Genomic DNA, 19191 nt, shown 5'->3' on the forward strand with positions numbered 1-19191 from the left:
CCGGAACCAATCTCCCGTGGATACCGAGGGACGATTGCACAAGCTTTGAAAGCAAAGAGAACAGAGTTTGAGTCTATGATCTGTCACTGACCTTGAGCAAGTTACTTAATCTCTCTGAGCTTCACTTTCCTCATCCTCAAGAAATTATATATTAATATTGATAAGTTACCAAAGTAAGGTGCTTTGCATATAGCAATTATTCCATAAATATCAGCGCTTAAGATTTATCTTACCGTTTCCTGTTTGTCTTACCCTAATTATTGACTAGATAATTAGCTAGGATCCATCTAGCCCAAACAAACACCCAGAGAAGTTCCTTTGTAACTTCTTAACATAACCAAAAGAATGAATGAGAAAGACTGAACTCAAAATGGGGATGAGTACAACTATACAAAGAGAAATGGTATTTGAGGGTCCAATATCAGTTTCAAAATTTACCTCTGAAACATTTTGTCAATCACTGGCGTCCACATGACTCTTGATTCCATGTTGTTTTTCACTGGATAAGTTAGAAATTTGAGTCTGCCAGACACAGACAAGTTGGAAATATAGACTGGGGAGGTACTATAAATGGATAATCCAGAAGCCAGTGGGAAGATGGGCTTGTTCAGAGAGACAATAGAGTGTGTGGAGCAGGGAACTCAGAACCCCGCAGAACATGTTTTTGGGGAAAGGGAAAGAAGAGAAACCAGCAAAGGAGACAGTGAAAGCGTGATCAGATATGAAGATGGGGGAGAAAATCAACAGCAGAGACAACTTGACAGAGAAAAATTGGTCAGAGATGTGAAGTTCCACAAAGATTAGGTAAAATTGGGAATGAAAACCAGTAGTTAGTTTCAGCAGAAAGGTAAAGATGGACATGATATGCCAATGATCGTAGGTTGAAAATTGAGCGAGCAACTTTTCACAAAGGTTGACCATGAAAGAAAGAGAAACATAGGACCATAGCTTGAGATATGGGACGTGAATTTGAGAAACACAATATGAAGAGAAAAATACAACAATACAACTGAATGCCTGTTGTGGGTTAAATTGTGCCCGCCCCCCCAAAAGTATATGTTCAAGTCATAACCCCTGCTACCTGAGAATGTGACCTTATTTGGAAGCAGGGTCTTTACAGATGTAATCAAGTTAAGATGAAGTCATACTGGATTGGGGTAGGCCCAAATCTAGTCAGCGGTGTCCTATAAGAGGGGAATTTGGACAGACAGAGAGACAGACAGGGAGAGAAAGCCATGCAACGACAGCCAAAGAACACAAGGATTGTTGGCAGCTACCAGAAGTTAGGAGGGAGGCATGGAGAGACTCCCTCAGTGCCTCCAGAAGGAAGCAGCCCTGCTCACACTTTGATTTCAGACTTCTAGCCTCCAGAACTGAGAGAAAATGAATTCCCGTTGTTTTAAGCCCCCGTGTTTGTGGTACCTTGTTCAGACAGCTCTAGCAAACAAATAGCAGGGCTACCAATAACAACCAAAAGATACAGACCTAATAGAATATTTCCAATGTGTATAATACATGATCACATCAAAGTATGGGAATAATTGACACAAATATAATAGTTTAAAAGCAAAAGGAAATTGATAACAGAAATCAGTTAAAATCTAGAACAATTGTAAAGTATCCTGTAGAAGTTCCTTAGCCTGGTGTCATTCATTGCCGTTTTAAGATACCACCTACTTAAATCATAAGGATGTTTGAAAATGATTTGTGCATCTCTTTTCAGTGTGGGGTCTTGGAATGAAAGATGACATGGAAATAAAAAGAGTATCCTGGGCCTCTCGAAAGGTGGCAGAAATTTTGGACCCGAACGTGGTTTTTTCCACTTTGTTTACTGAATGATTGAAATAAAATACTGAATGACTGAATGAAAGGAAATAATAATGGAAGTATTGTTGCAAGCATCAGCTGACCGAGGACTAGAACCCCTGAATACTTTTTCTTTTCTGAGTAGGACTTGTAATATTCTGTGGCTTGGACTACTGATAGCTATTCATTAATACAGTCCACAAACATTTCTGAGCACCTGCTGTGTGACACTGAACCACCAGGTTCTCAGGGCTCCGAGATGCTGTAGGCAGGGCGGGGGAAGGGCTGATTTAACAAGGTGTTCCTAAAATGCCATGGAAACATTGTTTTAGGTTTTTTGTCAATTGAATCATGTACCTACATACTATACTTACACTTTCCAAATGTTTTTCAGTGAGGCACAGTAAAATAAGAAATCCTTTGAAATGTGGTTATGTAATTCATATTTTATTTGTTCTTAAATTCATATTTTTGAGAACTAGATTTTCTTTAAGGAAGACAAGACTCCATTTTAATTAAAACACATCCCTTAAAGGTATTTTATAATTAATTTGAGCCGTAGAGTTGCTTCCTCTTACGTGGCTGAAATTAGGGGAGTTTTCCCTCCCTAATTACCTGGGTAATGGGTCCCAGCCTCTCTTTGATGTGTCATAAAGGCTCACCTGTTTCACTACAACCTGCTATTTATTATCAAACAATTGCAGTTTTCCAAATCCTGAATTTCCAAAGGTGCCATTTATCTAAATCACATGTGTGTCTCCTTTGCACCTATTCTGAAAAAGAATTTTCCTTGATCAAAATTTTAACCTTGATTACCCCCTGGTGCATCAGCGCTTTTATTACCTACTCCAAATTGAAATCCAGAGGACCACTAGTGTACATACTGCCTATTTAGGCATTTCTTTTAACTGTATTTTAACGATTATGGGTTAGGGTAAGAAAAGGTAGAAATCTTGTGAAAATGAAGATGCATCACAAAGTACTTGGACTGTGCCTAGTGCAAAATTAGAAAACTTATTTCCAGAATAGCTTTACTAAACAATTTGACTAAAACATCTCCAGGGAAATGCACAAAATAAAAACAGTGATTGCAGAAGATGTAGCGGGGTGTGTGCCTACAAGATACAGGGGGCTAGGAAGGGGCTAGAAAGCGGAAACCAGAAGCCTGGAAATTTTGGAAAATAAATCCGTGTCCTGCCAGCATGGTGATCATGAGTGATATATGGAGGGGAAATGCTCTAGCATTCTAAGGGGGACTTGCAGATTTTGAGGAATATGAGTCCTTGAGGAGGAGGGTCCTTGGCATGCCACTGTGGAAGGGAATTCAGTGTGGACAGGGCCTGGGCATGCCCTCAGAAGGGAGCCTGACAGGCCCTGGCAAGAGCAGTGCTCTCGGAGGCCAAAGCCAGCTTCGTCAGGGGCCCTAGGAGATTCTGAAGTTGGGTGCAAAAGCCCTATGTGAGCTTGGGGAGAATACCCACCTGAGTGGGCCCAAAAGGCTCCTACATGATGTGGGCAATAAGAACAACCCCATGAGCGTTGGAAACACACAGAAGAGCCCAGACTGGTCATTAGGAGAATGGGAGGGTCTGGAGTGAAGTCATACTCCTGGCTCCAAGGAAGAGCTGTGCATAAAGGGGCAACCTCAGGGAGCCCTGCTGGTGAGCAGACAGTGTATGATGTGGGACCTGCGGAATGCTGACGCCCAGGGACCTTGGGAGCTCTAGCAAGTTTGGGGAATTCTGTTGGTGCTGCTGTCAGGTTTGCTGCCAATCTATTCAGTGTCTTTGTGAGAAACAGAAAAAGATGTCTCCTCTCCCCTAGGTGGACACATCTCAGCTCCAGGACGCACAGATCATGAATGGGAGCATGGGCTAGGTTCCAGCTCCCACTTGCTCCAGTGGCCAGAACACTTTTTCAGTCCACAATCTGCCCAACTGCATGTAGAGGCCCTGGATAGATTGAGAATTTTCTTTTGGATAAAACCTAAGATTGTGCCTACATACATGAAACTATATGGAGAGAGTTAGATCCTATTTAGCAGAAAGACTGTAAAGATTGTATTTGTAGATAAAAGAGTTCTTTTAAAGGATGTAAACTAATAAGAAATATAGAGATAACAAGAGGTAGTAGACTTGACCTGACCCCTCCAACTTCTGCAAGTGTCTGTCAATGGGGAGAATAGTGTCCTGGTCCCTCTCCCAGCCTGACTGCCTATAGAAATGGTCGCATGCCTGTGCAACCATAGGCAAGTTAATTAGGCCCTCTGTGCATCAGTCTCTTCATCCTGGAGTTGTGGTGAAGCTTAAAAATGTTGATACATGTAAAGCTTAGAACCGGGCCTGGCATTCAGTATTCACTCCACAAGTGTTAGCTATTTTTATTATTTGTACCATTCACATGTTAATGACAACATTAAAGCTGGATGGGGCCATAGAGGTTATCTGGGAAATATTTATGCAGAAAATAGCTTTCCAGCTGGGCCTTGGAAAATGGATAGGATTTCAATAGGTAGAGAAAATAAGGCAAAGACGTTCTAGGCACTGGGAATCAAGGTGGAAAGTGCCAGGCCCCACTCAAGCGTGGTGAGCACATCTATTTGGCAGAAACTGAATGGCATGTGGAGGAGAGGAATGGCAAACAAGCCTGAGAGCTAAACTGAGAGCACAGAATAAGGCATGCAGAATTCATTCTTCTCTCTCTCTCCTCAGCCGTGAAAATCAAGCAAGATCTAACTTGCAACCCTCTGCAATCTGGCTCCCACTCAGAAATCTCTTTTCTCCAAGGTCTTCTAACACAGTGCTTCTAAAACTTGCAAGTGTAGACCCTGACAACCCTGCACATCTCCACGTGGGCATGGAGGCAGGCTTGACCACAGTCTGACCTGAGTTTTGGCAAAACGCCCTGTGATTTCTCCTAGCCTAAGGAAAGATAAGCAGCCTGGTGAGGAGCTGCGGAGAGGCAGTTTCTCCCTTTATCTTGTGGAAGACTGCCACAAGGCCATTTCTCAGCTATCTCCCACTTTCAGTTGAGCACAGAACTTTCCACCTCACTCCCACTTAGGGTAAACCTGCAAACTTCAGCGTAAGTCTGTAAAACTGCCTGCTTGGCTGTGGTTTGGAGGTGGCTCCTCCACAGCAGAGTGACCCACTACTCATACCATCTATCATCTGGCCTCTGGAGTTTGGTATTGTCTGTGGAACCAGGGATACAGTGAAGTGAAACCATAATGACTTGTCTTTGCTGTCTTGCGTAACCAACTGACTGTCTGAATCCACTTGGGCACGTTTACTCCTTACCGGGCAAAACCGTGGAAGTATGGCAAGCCATCCTAACAGCTGTAGGAGCATTAGTTGTGATCCTATTATTAGCCACCATCCTGCTGCCAGGGGAATGCTTAACCGTTTGACAAAGAGACAAGTAAGAGACGGCAAGAGTTCACTTCCTGGGTTCTCCACAGCACACCAGCTCTTGATTCCAGTTCCAGGAATGCATCCTAGACCTTGAATTCCAGGAGATATCCTAGAATTTCCCCAACAAACCTCCCCAGGTTCTTTTTTTCCCCCTAGAAAAGTCAGCATGTATTTTTAACCTTTACCATCAAAAGGTCATATAATACACACACACAGAGCTGTTACATTTGATGACAGCAGTATCAGCAATCAGAACTCCAAAGCTAGAGATTCAAATGCATTTTCTGTATTTATTAAAATTCTGCCTCTCATGTATATTGATTTCTTTTTGGCCCTTGACCTACTATGTGTAATATGATTAGCTTTCCCTTATTAAAGTTTGATAAGTATAAAGTTTTATGAAAATGTTATTGGCCAAGTGGAAGAAAACAGAACTTTTGTGATGATGACAGTATAAATTACTCATCATTTATCAATAATTCCATAGTACTGAACATATAACTCAACTATGCTGTTTAATTTATCTTTTAACATCCCTTGTGTTTGGTTCTAACGCAGAGAATGACCATCTAAGCCAACATACAGATGCTTATGAGTCATTAGTCATAGGTGGGGCTGTTCATCAACTAGCCTCACTTCCCTATTAGGCCAGCGAGTTTTCTCTGATCACAGTAGTGGACTCTGAATCAAGTGAGTCAGGGACAGCTGGCAGAGTGTTGGACATTGCAGAATTTGACCAAAATAGTGAATTGGTGTGAATTCATCATCATTATTGGTAAACAACTACAGAAGTAGACAGTGGGGCCACTGACATCATAATCATGCACCTAAGAAATGAATGCCTCGATTGCCATAGTAATGACATATCATCTGAAGAAAGTTAACAAATTGTAAGTGATATATCTGGCTGCTTGTGGTACCCCTGAGATGTAAGTAGTTCATGACATAATGATAACTAGTCATAATTTATAGTAGTCCCTTATAAAAAGTCTAAATGTGAAAATAAATTTTACTACTCAAAGCTAAACATTGGACATCTAGTCATTGTCTGAACATGATTTAGTAGAGTTACCATACTATATTTATTAAGAGAAAATCTCCATTTATAAAAATGTTTTATTATGAGTAAATTATAGTACAGTCAGACCTAGGTATCGGTGGATTCAACCAACACCCTATGTAAAGGCCTCAGATAGTTGTGTCTGTACTGCACATGTACAGACTTTCTTGCCATTATTTCCTAAACAATGCAGTATAACAACTATTTCCATAGCATTTACACTATATTAGGTATTATATGTAATCTAGAGATGAACCAAAGTATATGGGAGGATTGTGCACAAGTTACATTACACCTTTTTCTACAAGGGACTCGAGTATCCGCGGATTTTGGTATCCGCGGGGGTCCTGGAACCCATTCCCCGCAGATACCGAGGGACGACTGTAATTATTTTACCCATTTACAATAAAAATGCATCACAGTATGTAAAGGTAAATTTTAAACCAACTTGTAATTTATGTTTTAAAATACGTGCACATAACATCATCTCTTGGGTTAGTACCTCTCCAGCCACATTTAACAGTAATTATTTCCAAGACGAGTTTTGAGATTTTTTCCTAAAGTTTTTTCCCACGGCGTAACTCTCCGTAAATCACTGTGAGCCCATTCTACCGCGGGTGTGCATCCGTGTTACACCTGCGCTCGCTCTCCCCGCGCCTCGGTAGGGCGCCCGCGGCCCCAGGCGCGCCCGGCCCGCACCGGGAGCCCGCGGAGGCCGGGGGAGGCGGGAGTTCCGGGAGCTCGGAGGGGCTCGGGGAGGAAGAGGCTACAAGTGATAGCAAAGCTAAGGCTCACAGAAGCCGCACCGTTGTCCAGGAAGATAGCGGGTCAGGCACGAAGGGCTCCAAGTCGCCGGCCGTGGACTGCCTGCCTGCCTGCCTGCCTTCCAGCCTAGGAGCCGAGGAGGCCGGACCCGGGCGCCCGCGCGGCGCTTCCGCTGGGACACCCCGGGGCTCGCGCTCGGCGGGCCGGGCTGTCGGCCGGGCGCGGGAGGAATGGGAGGGAGACGGGAGCTGGGCTGGGAGCCCCGCCCCAGGGACGCGCTGGGGACCGCGACGGGGGAGCCCCCGGCCCCGGCGGGGCAGCCTTACCAGCTGAGCCGCCGGCCACGATCTGCCGAGACGCCTCGCTCGCGAAGCCGACGGCAGGCTTGGCTGACATCTTCGGCCGCCGGCGGGCGCGGAGCGGGCGGAGCGAGGCGGCCGAGCGCCGGGCCTGGAGGGCGGCCTGCAGAGCCCCTCCCGAGCGAGAGGGCCGGGCGGGCCGCGGGCGAGGGCGCGGGGGGCGGCGGCTCCCGGGGCTCCAGGAGGGCCCCCAGCGGAGGACCGGCTCGCCGAGGGGTGGCGGCCGGGCGGGTTTGGTCTCCTAGATTGGCGCCCGGCGCTCCCCTATCGGGAGCCTCCTGCCGCTCGCCCGGCGGCCGCGCGGCGCGATAACGCGGGACTGAGTGCCGGCTGAGACCGGCGGGCCGCGCGACCCTTGCCCTTCCCGCAGGCCCGGGCCCGGGGCCGTTCCAAAGGGTCAGGCGGACACATTCCGCGGAGCTAGTCGGCCTGAAAACGTGGGCCGGTGCCACGAAGGCACAGCGAAGCCGACTGACGGTTACCTTCCAACTGAGCTAATGCGGTCCTCTCCCAAGGAAGGGAATCCATCTCCTACCTCATCAACTGCAAGTTTTATTTGCCGAAAGACCCCAAAAAAGGGAAGAGGCCTTATTACAAATAAGGCTCTTCGCTAGGCCAGGTCAGTAGTACCCAAAGTCTGATCTTGGAACCCAGCAGCGTCAGTGTCTGCGGGAGTTTGTAAGAAAGCGCCCCAGTCCCCTCCTGAATCGGGGTCTCCGGATAGGGCCCAGACACCTGCGCTTAGTAAGTTCTGAGTGATGGTTGTGAACGTTAAAGTTTGGGAACCACTGATCCAAATAATCAAGGAACATTACGGAACGACCAGTATATTCTCTCTATAAAACCTTTCATTATGCATACTAGCCCTTTAGGATAGTCGGCAAAACGGAAATATCTTTAAACCACAAGTTTCAAATGATATGTAGGAGAGAGACAAGATTGTGAAATTAAAAAAAAAAAAATACCTGGTACACCCCTAACAGGCAGGAGATGACAGAAGTAAAAGGGAGAATGAGAGGCTTAGAACCCCTATTGTCATATTAGTTCCTAAACACGGTGTTTCACACTAAATATATTCAGTTTGAACCATATAAAACTGTTTTTTTTAAAGATTGGTGCCTGAGCTAACTGTTGCCAATCTTTTTTTTTCCTGCTTTTTCTCCCCAAATCCCCCCAATACATAGTTGTATATTTTAGTTGTGGGTCCTTCTAGTTGTGGCATGTGGGACGCCGCCTCAGCGTGGCCTGATGAGCAGTGCCATGTCCACGCCCAGGATCCGAACCAGCGAAATCCTGGCGCTCCCCTCTCCACCCCCAAGTGGAGCTGGGGAACTTAACAACTTAACCACTCTCTACCAGGCGGCCCTAAAACTGCCATTTTTGAAGGCCAAAAACCGTTCAATGTAAGCAGTGTAATATGGTTCAACTTAATATATATGCTTTCCAATTAAATGTACTAAATACAATAATTGGTTTCATACTTTGTCTTTATTTCTTAGGCTGAGGTATTAAAAGCTATTAATAGTGATATTTGGCAAAATTATTTAAAGTGTTTAAGGAATTGGGGATACTTCCTGCTTATGGGATCAGAGATGCAAAAATAAAGTTTCTCAGTAAAGTTGGCCGTCAGCCAACCCAACTCCATCGGCGAGTCTTTTCTCTTCCTAGGTCCCTCCTGGAGCCCAGAGCTTTTGAGCAAAGTTTCAGTCTTTTACTAATTAAATATGAAGTCTTGAGTGCAATACAGAATCCCCTATTCATTTAACAAATATTCAGAACCTATTATATACTAAGCCCTAAAATCAAAATTTCAGAGCTCATAGAAAACACTTTCTTAATTTTCCAGTGAGGAAACTGAGTTTCCTAAGATCATACCACTAGTTGACAGTATGGCTGGGATTTGATTCCAGGATTCTACCTTCTAATAGCAATCGGAATGTGGATTTAAATATTAACCACAGGCCCAACTACATTCTGTCACACAGAAAGCTAAAATAATTAAACGCCCCCTAAAATTAATTTCATTTATTCATATTTAAGTAGAGAATTTTTTAAGTTAAAAAAATTGTCACAACTATTAAAGCCCAAGGCACACACTGAACCAAATTCTACATTCATCGAGAGCTTGCTAAGTGTCACGCTTTCTTAGACCTTGTCAATGTGATAGTTAAAATCCCTAGAGGAGTGTATCATCTAATGAGGAGAGTCTACCATCTTGCAATGTAAGTAAAATTTTGCCTTCCCTAGATTATTGCAGGAAATACAGCAAGACTCCCAGGTCAAGATTCAAAGACAGCCTTTTGACAACATCATTTCCATGGGTCCATTAATCTCTAACTGTCTTATCCTGAGGAGGTGGGTGCAGGTTTGTGGTCTCACTAAGACCTCAGTCTCTCAAGACCCCTATAGATTCAGTCAGAAGACTCTCCCAGACATCCTTCCAAATACTGTTAGAAAATTGCTAACACTTTTTAACTTCTCTGGACTAGAACAGATTTCTTCGAGTAAAAAAAGCAAGTTCTGATATCACATTTAATCCAGTCCTACGCCTGTAGAATAGTTGAGGAGATAGGACCTAGGTATAAAAACATTCTGGAGCTTGAGAGTCAGCCAGTGTCAACCCAGAGTCAAAAACCCACTATCCCATGAGCTCTGATTATGGAATATCTCTCTTATCTGCAGCCAATTTGCTGTGACCAGTATTGGCATGCTCAGAGGTTTAACACTGGGGGAAAAAATGGTAAAATTCACATTACCTACTATTTCAGATTCCCTAGACTTAGTCCATCACATTACTCTTTCTATTATTATTTTATATAATACTGTAATGTCCTGATATTACAGCAAAATTGCTAAAGCATCAAGCTTATATTTTTAAATTATTGACTTATTTAACTGATTTTGGTTCAGAACTACGTAAGTAAATTATTGATTTATCAATCACTTTGCAGAGTGGCTGGAAACTAAACCTTCAGGAACCTTAAAATGTTCACTGAACTTAAATATCTCACAATTTCTTCAATGTATTTTTGGAGTAAAGTTTTTCTATTGGGCCATTGGATCAGCTACTGTTCAAGACCAAAATAATAGTGGCTTAAATAAGATAGAAATATATTTCTCCCCCCTGCCATGTAATAACCCAGTTGTGAGCCATGAATAAGGCTCTAGCCAGCAGAGAGGGAGAAAGGTAAGAAGGGTAAAGAAAGCCCTGGAAATGACACAAATCTCATTGGTCAGAATTTGACCACAAGGGCTGTACCTAGGTAGAAGGGACTTTGGGAAAGGTAGTATTTTGCTGGGTGGCAATGTGCCCAGCCAAAAAAAAATCTCTATGGAAGAAGGGGAAAACATATTGGGAAACAACTAGCAGTGTCTGCCATGGTTTGGGGAAAAGTTTAGGAATGAAGAGCTATGCTTTAAAATGACAGCATGTGCTCATTTTGAAAGATTTTGTTTTCCTCAAGTCTACAGTTTATCCTCATCTGTGTCTAACTAGAAAATGCAGTATAATCCCATGGTACCCACTGTACTATGACGGGAACCACATTTTAAAATACCATTCACTGAAAGATACGTAACCATCGTAGGCCCAGAGGTTCTTTTCTTTAGATGTCAAAACACACTCTCTACACACACACAGACGTACCAATGCAGCATTTGGAGCCCATCCATGGAATAGGGTGGGAAGCTGAGAAGAGTGGTCGAGGGACACCAGATTATGATCTTGACCAAGAGAAGAGATCATAACTCTTGGACTATTCAAAAGGCCTATTACTTATAATATTCTTATGCAGACGTATTAGACATATTAAACAAATGCTTTTTCAAGTGTCGGACTCTTATGTGCTTTAAAAGCTATGGGCCTGTGTATTACTGCTCTAATATCTCTGTGGCTTAGAAATACCAAGGCATTATGTTATTATTTAGGACAGATCCTGGTTCTGGTACATTAGATTATCCTATCACCTAATAGAGCATTTCTAAATTCCTAGGGACTTTACTGGGCAGCGTGAGCAAAATAATTACAGATGGTCTCAACTTACAACCGTTTGACTTATGAGTTTCTGATTTTACAATGGTGTGAAAGGGATATGTATTGAGTAGAAACCGCACTTTGGATTTTGAATTTTGACGTTTTCCCAAGCTAGTGATATGTGGTACGATGCTCTCTTGTGATGCGGGGCAGCAGAAGAGAGCTGCAGCTGCCAGTCAGCCCTGGGGTCAAGAGAGCAAACAACCCATACCCTTACAACCGTTCTGTACCCATCCAACCATTCTTTTTTTCACTCTCAGTATAGTCTTCAATAAATTACTTGAGCTATTCAGCACTTTACTATAAAATAAGCTTTGTATTAGATGATTTTGTGCAATTGTAGGCTAAGGAAAGTGTCCTGAGCACATTTAAGGTAGGCTAGGCCAAGCTATGATGTTCAGTAGGCTAGGTGTATTAAATGCATTTTCGACTTAGCGATATTTTCAACTTATGATGGGTTTATCAGCACGTAACCCATTGTAAGATGAGGAAGATCTGTACTCAGAAAACTTTTTCAATATTTTATTGTGATATCATAGGAACAACACTTAGAGACATTTATGTGACAGAGTTCTGTTATTTGGGACATACCTGGGAATCGAGGAATTAAGGCCTCTGAGCAGTCAAGATGCAGAAATCCACACACTTTCCTCCTAGGAGCTTCCCAGGCCTTCACTTTGAACTAATTTTAGACCCATTTCTAAAAAGGTTGGTAGGGTGGATAACTAGCACCTTGGTTCACAGTGGATTGGAAAGAACGCATTAAAAGAGAATAGGGGAGGGGGAAATCAGGAAGCTTCTAGAAAAGTGAAGAGCAATCTGCAACCTTCAGGCCATATTAAGCCTTCCTAGCAAATTATAATAATTACAACATTCATTTAATGCTTACCTCATGCCAGGCTCCGGGCTAAGCATTTTGTAACCCATTATCTCATTCACAATATCCCTATTACAGAGAGATTCTTGTCCTCATCTTACAAATGGGGTAACTGGCACAGAGGTTAAGTAACTTGCCTGAAGTCACATTGAGTATTTGACTGAGGTATTATTTGAACCCAATTAAGTATAATTTAGGAGACTCTTTCTGAATCACCAGCTATGTTGTTTTTATGGTCTCACTTTAATTTCAGTTGTAGGATGTATCAGTACTTCATTCCTTTTTATGGCTGAATAATATTCCATTGTATGTTCCACAATTTGTTTATTCATTCACTTGCTGATAGACATTTGGATTGTTTCCACCTTTAGGCTATTACGAATCATGCTGCTATAAACATTTATGTACTAGTTTCCATGTGAACATATATTTTCATTTCTCTTGGGTATAGACATAGGAGTGGAATTACCAAGTCATGTAGTAATTCTAAGTTTAACTTTTTGAGGAACTATCAACTGTTTTCCACAGTGGCTGTACCATTTTACATTTCCACAGCAATGTGCAAGCCTTCCTACTCCTCCACATTCCTCCCAAAATGTGTTATTTTCCATTTTTTTTTATTAAAGCCATCCTAGTCGGTGTGAGGATGTGAAGTGGTATCACATTGTGGCTTTGATTTGCATTTCCTCAATGACCAATGAAGTTGGACATCTTTTCATGTGCTTGTTGGCCATTTGTATATATTCTTTGGAAAAATATCTATTCAAGTCCTTTGCTCATCTTTTAATTGGGCTGTTTGACTTTTTGTTATTGAGTTGTAAGATTCCTTTCTATATTCTGCATATTCAACTCTTATCAGTTATATGATTTGCAAATGTTTCTCCCATTCTGTGAGATGTCTTTACTTTCTTGATAATATCCTTTGACGCACAAAAATTTTTTATTTTGATGAAGTCTGATTCATCTATTTGTTCTTTTGTTGCTCATACTTTTGGTGTCAAACTAAGAATCCACTGCCAAATCCAATGTAATGAAGATTTACTCCTATATTTTCTTGTAATAGTTTTATAGTTTTAGCTCTTTATTTAGGTCATTGATCAATTTTGAGTTAATTTTTTTACACAGAGTGAAGTAGGCATACAAATTCATTCTTTTGCATATGGTTATCCAGATGTCCCAGCACCATTTGTTGAAGAGACTATTCTTTCCCCATTGAATGGTCTTGGCACCCTTGTCGAAAATCAATTGGCCGTGGATCTCTGGGTTTCTTTCTGTGTTCTCTATTTTTTCCATTGTCTTTATGTCTACACTTATGCCTGTACCTCACTACTTTGATTAATGTAGCTTCGTAGTAAGTTTTGAAATCAGAACACATGAATCCTCCAACTTTGTTTTTCTTTTACAAAATTGTCTTGGCTATTTGGGGCCCCTTGTAATTCCATATGAACTTGAGGATCAGCTTGTTGATTTATGCAAGAAGGGCCATTGGAATTTTTATAGGGATTGCACTTAATCTGTAGGTCACTTTGGAGAGTAGTGCCATGTTAACAATATTAAGTCTTCTAATCCATGAATAGGGGACACCTTTCCATTTACTTACGTCTTTAATTTCTTTTAGCATTGTTTTATAGTTTTTAATGTATAAATCTTTCACCTCCTTGGTTAAACTTATTTCTACATATTTTATTCTTTTGGATGTTTTAGTAAATGAATTGCTTTCTTAATTTCCTTTTCAGATTATTCATTGCTGGTGTATAGAAACACAATTGATTTTTGTATATTAATATTGTCAACTGCAACCCTGCTGAATTCATGTATTAATTTTTTGGTGGATTCTTTGGGGTTTTCTCCATATAGAATCATGTCATTGCAAATAGGGATAGTTTTACTTCTTCCCTTCCAATGTGGGGTCTTTTATTTCTTTTTGCATAATTGCTCTCTCTAGAACTTCCAGTACAATGCTGAGCAGCAGTGATGAAATCAGGCATCCTTGTCTTGCTCCTGACCTTAGGGGGAAAGCTTTCAGTCTCTCATTGTTGACTGTGATGTTACCTGTGGATTTTTCACAAATGCTTTTTATCATATTAAGGAAGTTCCCTTCTACTCCTATTTTGCTGAGTGTTTTAATCATGAAAGGAGGTTGAATTTTGTCAAAGGCTTTTTCCACATCTGAGATGACCATGTAGGTATTTTTCCTTTGTTATATAAATGATGTATTACTTGGATTGAGTCTCTTACTTTGAATCATCCTTGTATTCTTGGGATAAATCCCACTTGTTCGTGATATTTAATGCTTTTAATGTGCTTTTGAATTTCGTTTGCTAGTATACTGTTGAGGATTTTTGCATCATAAGGGATATTGGTCTGTAGTTTTCTTGTGATATCTTTGTCTGGCTTTAGTATCAGGGTAATGCTAGTCTCATAGAATGTATTAGGAAGTATTTCCTCCCTTTCTATTTTTTGAAAAAGTTTGAGTAGAATTATTGTTAATTCTTCTTTAAATGTTATAATTCACCAGTGAAGTCATTGGTTTTATTGGGATGTTTTTAATAACAAGTCAATCTCTTTACTAGTTATTGATCTCTTGAGATTTTCTATTTCTTCTAGAGTAATTTTTGGTAATGTGTGTGTTTCTAGGAATTTGTCCATTTCATCTAAATTATTTAATTTGTTCACACATGCCTGTTCATAAGATTCTCTTAAAATTCTCTTAATTCCTGTAAGGTTGGTAGTAATGTCCCCACTTTCATTTCAGATTTTATTTACATCTCTTTTTTCTTAGTCAATCTCGCTAAAGTTTTGGGAAATTTTTTTAAGGTATGCTTTTTGGTGAGGAAGATTGGCCCTGAGCTAACAACTGTTGCCAATCTTCCTCTTTTTTTCCTCCCCAAAGTCCCAGTTCATGGTTGTATATCCTAGTTTAAGTCCTTCTAGTTCTTCTATGTGGGATGAGGCCACAGCATGGCTCGATGAGCGATGTGTAGGTCCACACCCAGGATCTGAACTGACAAACCCTGGGCTACCGAAGGGGGGCACATGAACTTAACCACTACAAGTCAGGGCCAGCCCCAGGAATTTTTTAATATATTCAAAAAAACCAGCTTTTGATTTAGTTGATAGTATTTTTTTTCCTATTGTTCACTTCATTGATCTCTGCTGTAATATTTATTATTTCCTTCTTCTGCTGGTTTTTGGTTTAGATTGCTCTCCTTTTTCAGGTTCCTTAAGATGTAAAGTTAAGTTGCTGATTTGAGATTTCTTTTTTAATAAAGTCATCTACAGCTACGAATTTCCCTCTTAGCACTGATCTTGACGCATCTCATAACTTTTGGTATGTTGTGCTTTCATTTTCATCTTTCTCAAGGTATTGTTATGGATTGAGCTGTGTCCCCCCAAAAAAGACATGTTTGAGTCCTAGCCCCCAGTATCTCAGAATATGACCTTATTTTGAAATAGGGTCTTTTACAAAGTAATCAAATTAAAATGAGGTCATTAGGGTGACCCTAATCCAACATGATTGTATCCTTATAAAAAAGGGAAAATTTGGACACAGAGACAGACATTCACAGTGGGAAGACTATGTGAAGAGACACAGAAAATGCTACTTGATTACTGTTGTCTTGTAGTATGTTTTGAAATCAGGAAGTGTGAGGCCTCCACTCTATTCTTCTTTCTCAAGATTGCTTTGGCTATTTGGGGTCTTCTGTGGTTCCATATGAATTTTAGTACTTTTTTTTCTATTTCTGAAAGAAATGCCATTGGGATTTTGAAAGGAGTTGCATTGAGTCTGTAGATTACTTTGGGTAGTATGGACATTGTAACAATACTGTCTTCCAATTCACAAACATGAGATGTCCTTCCATTTATTTGTATCTTCTTTGATTTCTTTTATCGACGTTTTATAGTTTTCAGTGTACAGGTCTTTTACCTCCTAAGTTTGTTGCTAAATATTTTATCCTTTTTGATGCTATAATAAATGGGATGGTTTTCTTAATTTCCTTTTTGGCTTGGTCATTGTTACTGTATACAAACACAGTTGATTTCTGTGTTGACTTTGTTTCCTGAAACTTTGCTTTAGTTGTTTATTAGTTGTAATAGTTTTATTGTGGGATCTTTAGAATTTTCTACATATAAGATAATGCCATCAGTGAACAGGGATAATTCTACTTTGTTTGCAATTTGGATACCTTTATTAGTTTTTCATGTCTGATTGGTCTGGCTAGGATTCCCAGTACTATGTCAAACAGAAATGAGAGAGGGCATCCTTGCCTTGTTCCTGATCTTAGAAGAAAAGCTTTCAGTCTTTTGTAACTGAGTATCATGTTTACTGTGGGCTTTTCATATGAGGTTTTATTATGTTAAGATAGTTTACGTCTATTCTTAGTTTGTTGAGTGTTGGGTTTTGTTTTGTTTTTGTTTTTGTTTTTTTCCAATCATGAAAGAGTGTTTTTGTCAAATGCTTTCTCTCTATCAGTGGAGATGATCATGTGGTTTTTGTCCATTGGTTTGTTAATGTGGTGTGTTATATCAGTTGATTTTCATATGTTGAACAATCCTTCCATTCCAGGTAAAAACTCCACTTGGTCATGGTTTATAATCATTTTAATATGTTGTTGAATTCAATTTGCTAGTATTCTGTTGAGGATTTTTTTCATCAATATTCATCAGGGATATTAGTCTGTAGCATTCATTTTGTGTCTTTGTCTGGTTTTGGGATCAGAGTATGCTGGCCTCATTGAATAAGTTTGAAAATGGTCTTTCCTCTTCAATTCTTTGGAAGAGTTTGAGGAGGATTGATGTTATTTAAATATCTAGTTGAATCTTCCAATGAAGCCATCTGGACCTGGACTTCTCTTTGTTGGGAAGTTTTTGTTTGTTTGTTTATTTTTTTACTGAGGAAGATTTGCCCTGAGCTAACATCTGTTGCTAATCTTCTTCTTTTTGCTTGAGGAAGATTCACACTAAGCTATCATCTGTGCCAATCTTCCTCTATTTTGTATGTGGGTAACTGCCACAGCATGGCCACCAAGGCGTAGTATAGATCTATGCTCAGAAAGCAAACCCAGGCCACCAAAGCAGAGCATGCCAAACTTAACCACTAGGCCATGGGGCCAGCCCCTGTTGGGAGGTTTTTGATTATGGCTTCAATCGCCTTTCTAGTTATAGGTCTGTCCTATAGAGATTTTTTATTTCTTCATGATTCAATCTTGGTAGGTTGTATGTTTCTAGGAATTTATCAGTTTCTTCCAGGTTATCCAATTTGTTGGCACATAATTGCTCATAATAGTCTCTTATGATCCTTTTTAATTCTGTGACATCAGTGGTAATGTATCCTCTTTTATTTCCAATTTTAATTATTTGAGTCTTCTTTTTTTTCTTAGTCTAGCTAAGGCTCTGTCAATTTTGTTGATCTTTTAAAAAAACAATTTTTGATTTCACTGATTTTTTTCCCGTTGTTTTCCTCTTCTCTATGTCTTTTATCTCTGCTCTAATCTTTATTATTTCCTCCCTTCTTCTAACTGTGGGTTTAATTTGTTCTTTTCCTAGTTCCCTGAGATGCAAAGTTAGGTTATTGACTTGAAGTCTTTCTTCCTTTTAACATAAGTTTTACTGCCATAAATTCCCCCCTTAGTATTCCTTTTGCTGCATCACATATTTATGATATGTTGTGTTTTTATTTTCATTTGTCTCCAGATATGTTCTAAATTCACTTGTGATTTGTTCTTTGATCTATTGGTTGTTTAAGAACGAGTTGTTTAATTTCCATATATTTGTGGATTTTCCTATTTTCCTTCTGCTATTGATTTCTAGTTTCATTTCATTGTGGTCAGAGAAGATACTTTATTTCAATCTTTTTAAATTTGTTCTCCCTTGTTTTGAGGCCCAACATATCTTGGAGAATGTTCCATGTATGCTTGAGAAGAATGTGTATTCTGCTACTATTGGGTTTAGCGTTCTTTTTATGTCTGTTAGGTCAAATTGATCTATAGTGTTGTTCTTTTGTTTCTTTATTGATCCTCTCTTGTTCTATCCATAATTGAAAGTTGGATATTAAAGTCTCCTATTATTGTATCACAATCTATTTCTTCCTTAGTTCTGTCAATGTTTGCTTCATATATCTTTGGTAGTTTTAATGCTAGGTTCATCATATTTATAATTGTTATATCTTGCTGGTAAATTGAGCCTTTTATCATTATATAAAGTCCTTCTTTGTCTCTTGTGACAGAGTTTGTCTTAAAGTCTCTTTTATTTGATGTAAGTATGGCTATCCGCTCTCTTTAGGTTCCTGTTTGCATAGAATATCTTTTCCCATCCTTTCACTTTTAACCTATGTGTTTCCTTAAATCTAAAGTGAGTCTTTTGTAGGTAGCATATAGCTGGACCTTGTTTTCTCATCCATTCAGCCAATCCATGTATTCCAATTGGGGAATTTAATGCATTCACACTTAAAGTAATTACTGGTAGGGAAGGACTTACTATTGCCATTTTGTTAATTGCTTCCTATATATCTTGTAGCTTTTTTCCCCATCCTTTCCTTTGTTGTTGTCATTTTTTGTGTTTCACTGATTTTTATAGTGACATGTTTTGATTCCCTTCTCATTTCCTATTGTGTATTCTCTATATATTTTCTTTGTGGTTACTATTGCAATTACATAAAGTATCTTAAAGCTATAATAATCTATTTTAACCTGTTAACAACTTAAGTTCAATCACATATGAAAACTCTATTCCTTTACATCTCTGTCCACCCTTTATGCTACTGATGACACAAATTACTTCTTGTACTGCATATCCATTAACATAGATTTGTAATTAATGTTTATGCTTGTGTTTTTTTAAATTCTATACCACATTTGAAACTAATTTACGCACCTACA

The 19191-nt window shown here is 40.0% G+C and overlaps 1 protein-coding gene across 1 annotated transcript in view; it reads right to left on the reverse strand.

The window, feature by feature from the left end:
• The window catches only part of SLC25A21 (solute carrier family 25 member 21), a 438847-nt gene extending 430966 nt beyond the window's left edge, over positions 1–7881 (reverse strand). The window contains exon 1 of the mRNA XM_070629002.1: positions 7371–7881. The gene's annotated coding sequence lies outside the window, so the exon portion shown is untranslated. The remainder of the gene's footprint in view (positions 1–7370) is intronic.
• Between the last annotated feature and the right edge of the window lie 11310 nt (positions 7882–19191).

The sequence above is a fragment of the Equus przewalskii genome, chromosome 1 (genome assembly GCF_037783145.1).
Source record: "Equus przewalskii isolate Varuska chromosome 1, EquPr2, whole genome shotgun sequence".
NCBI lineage: Eukaryota > Metazoa > Chordata > Mammalia > Perissodactyla > Equidae > Equus > Equus przewalskii.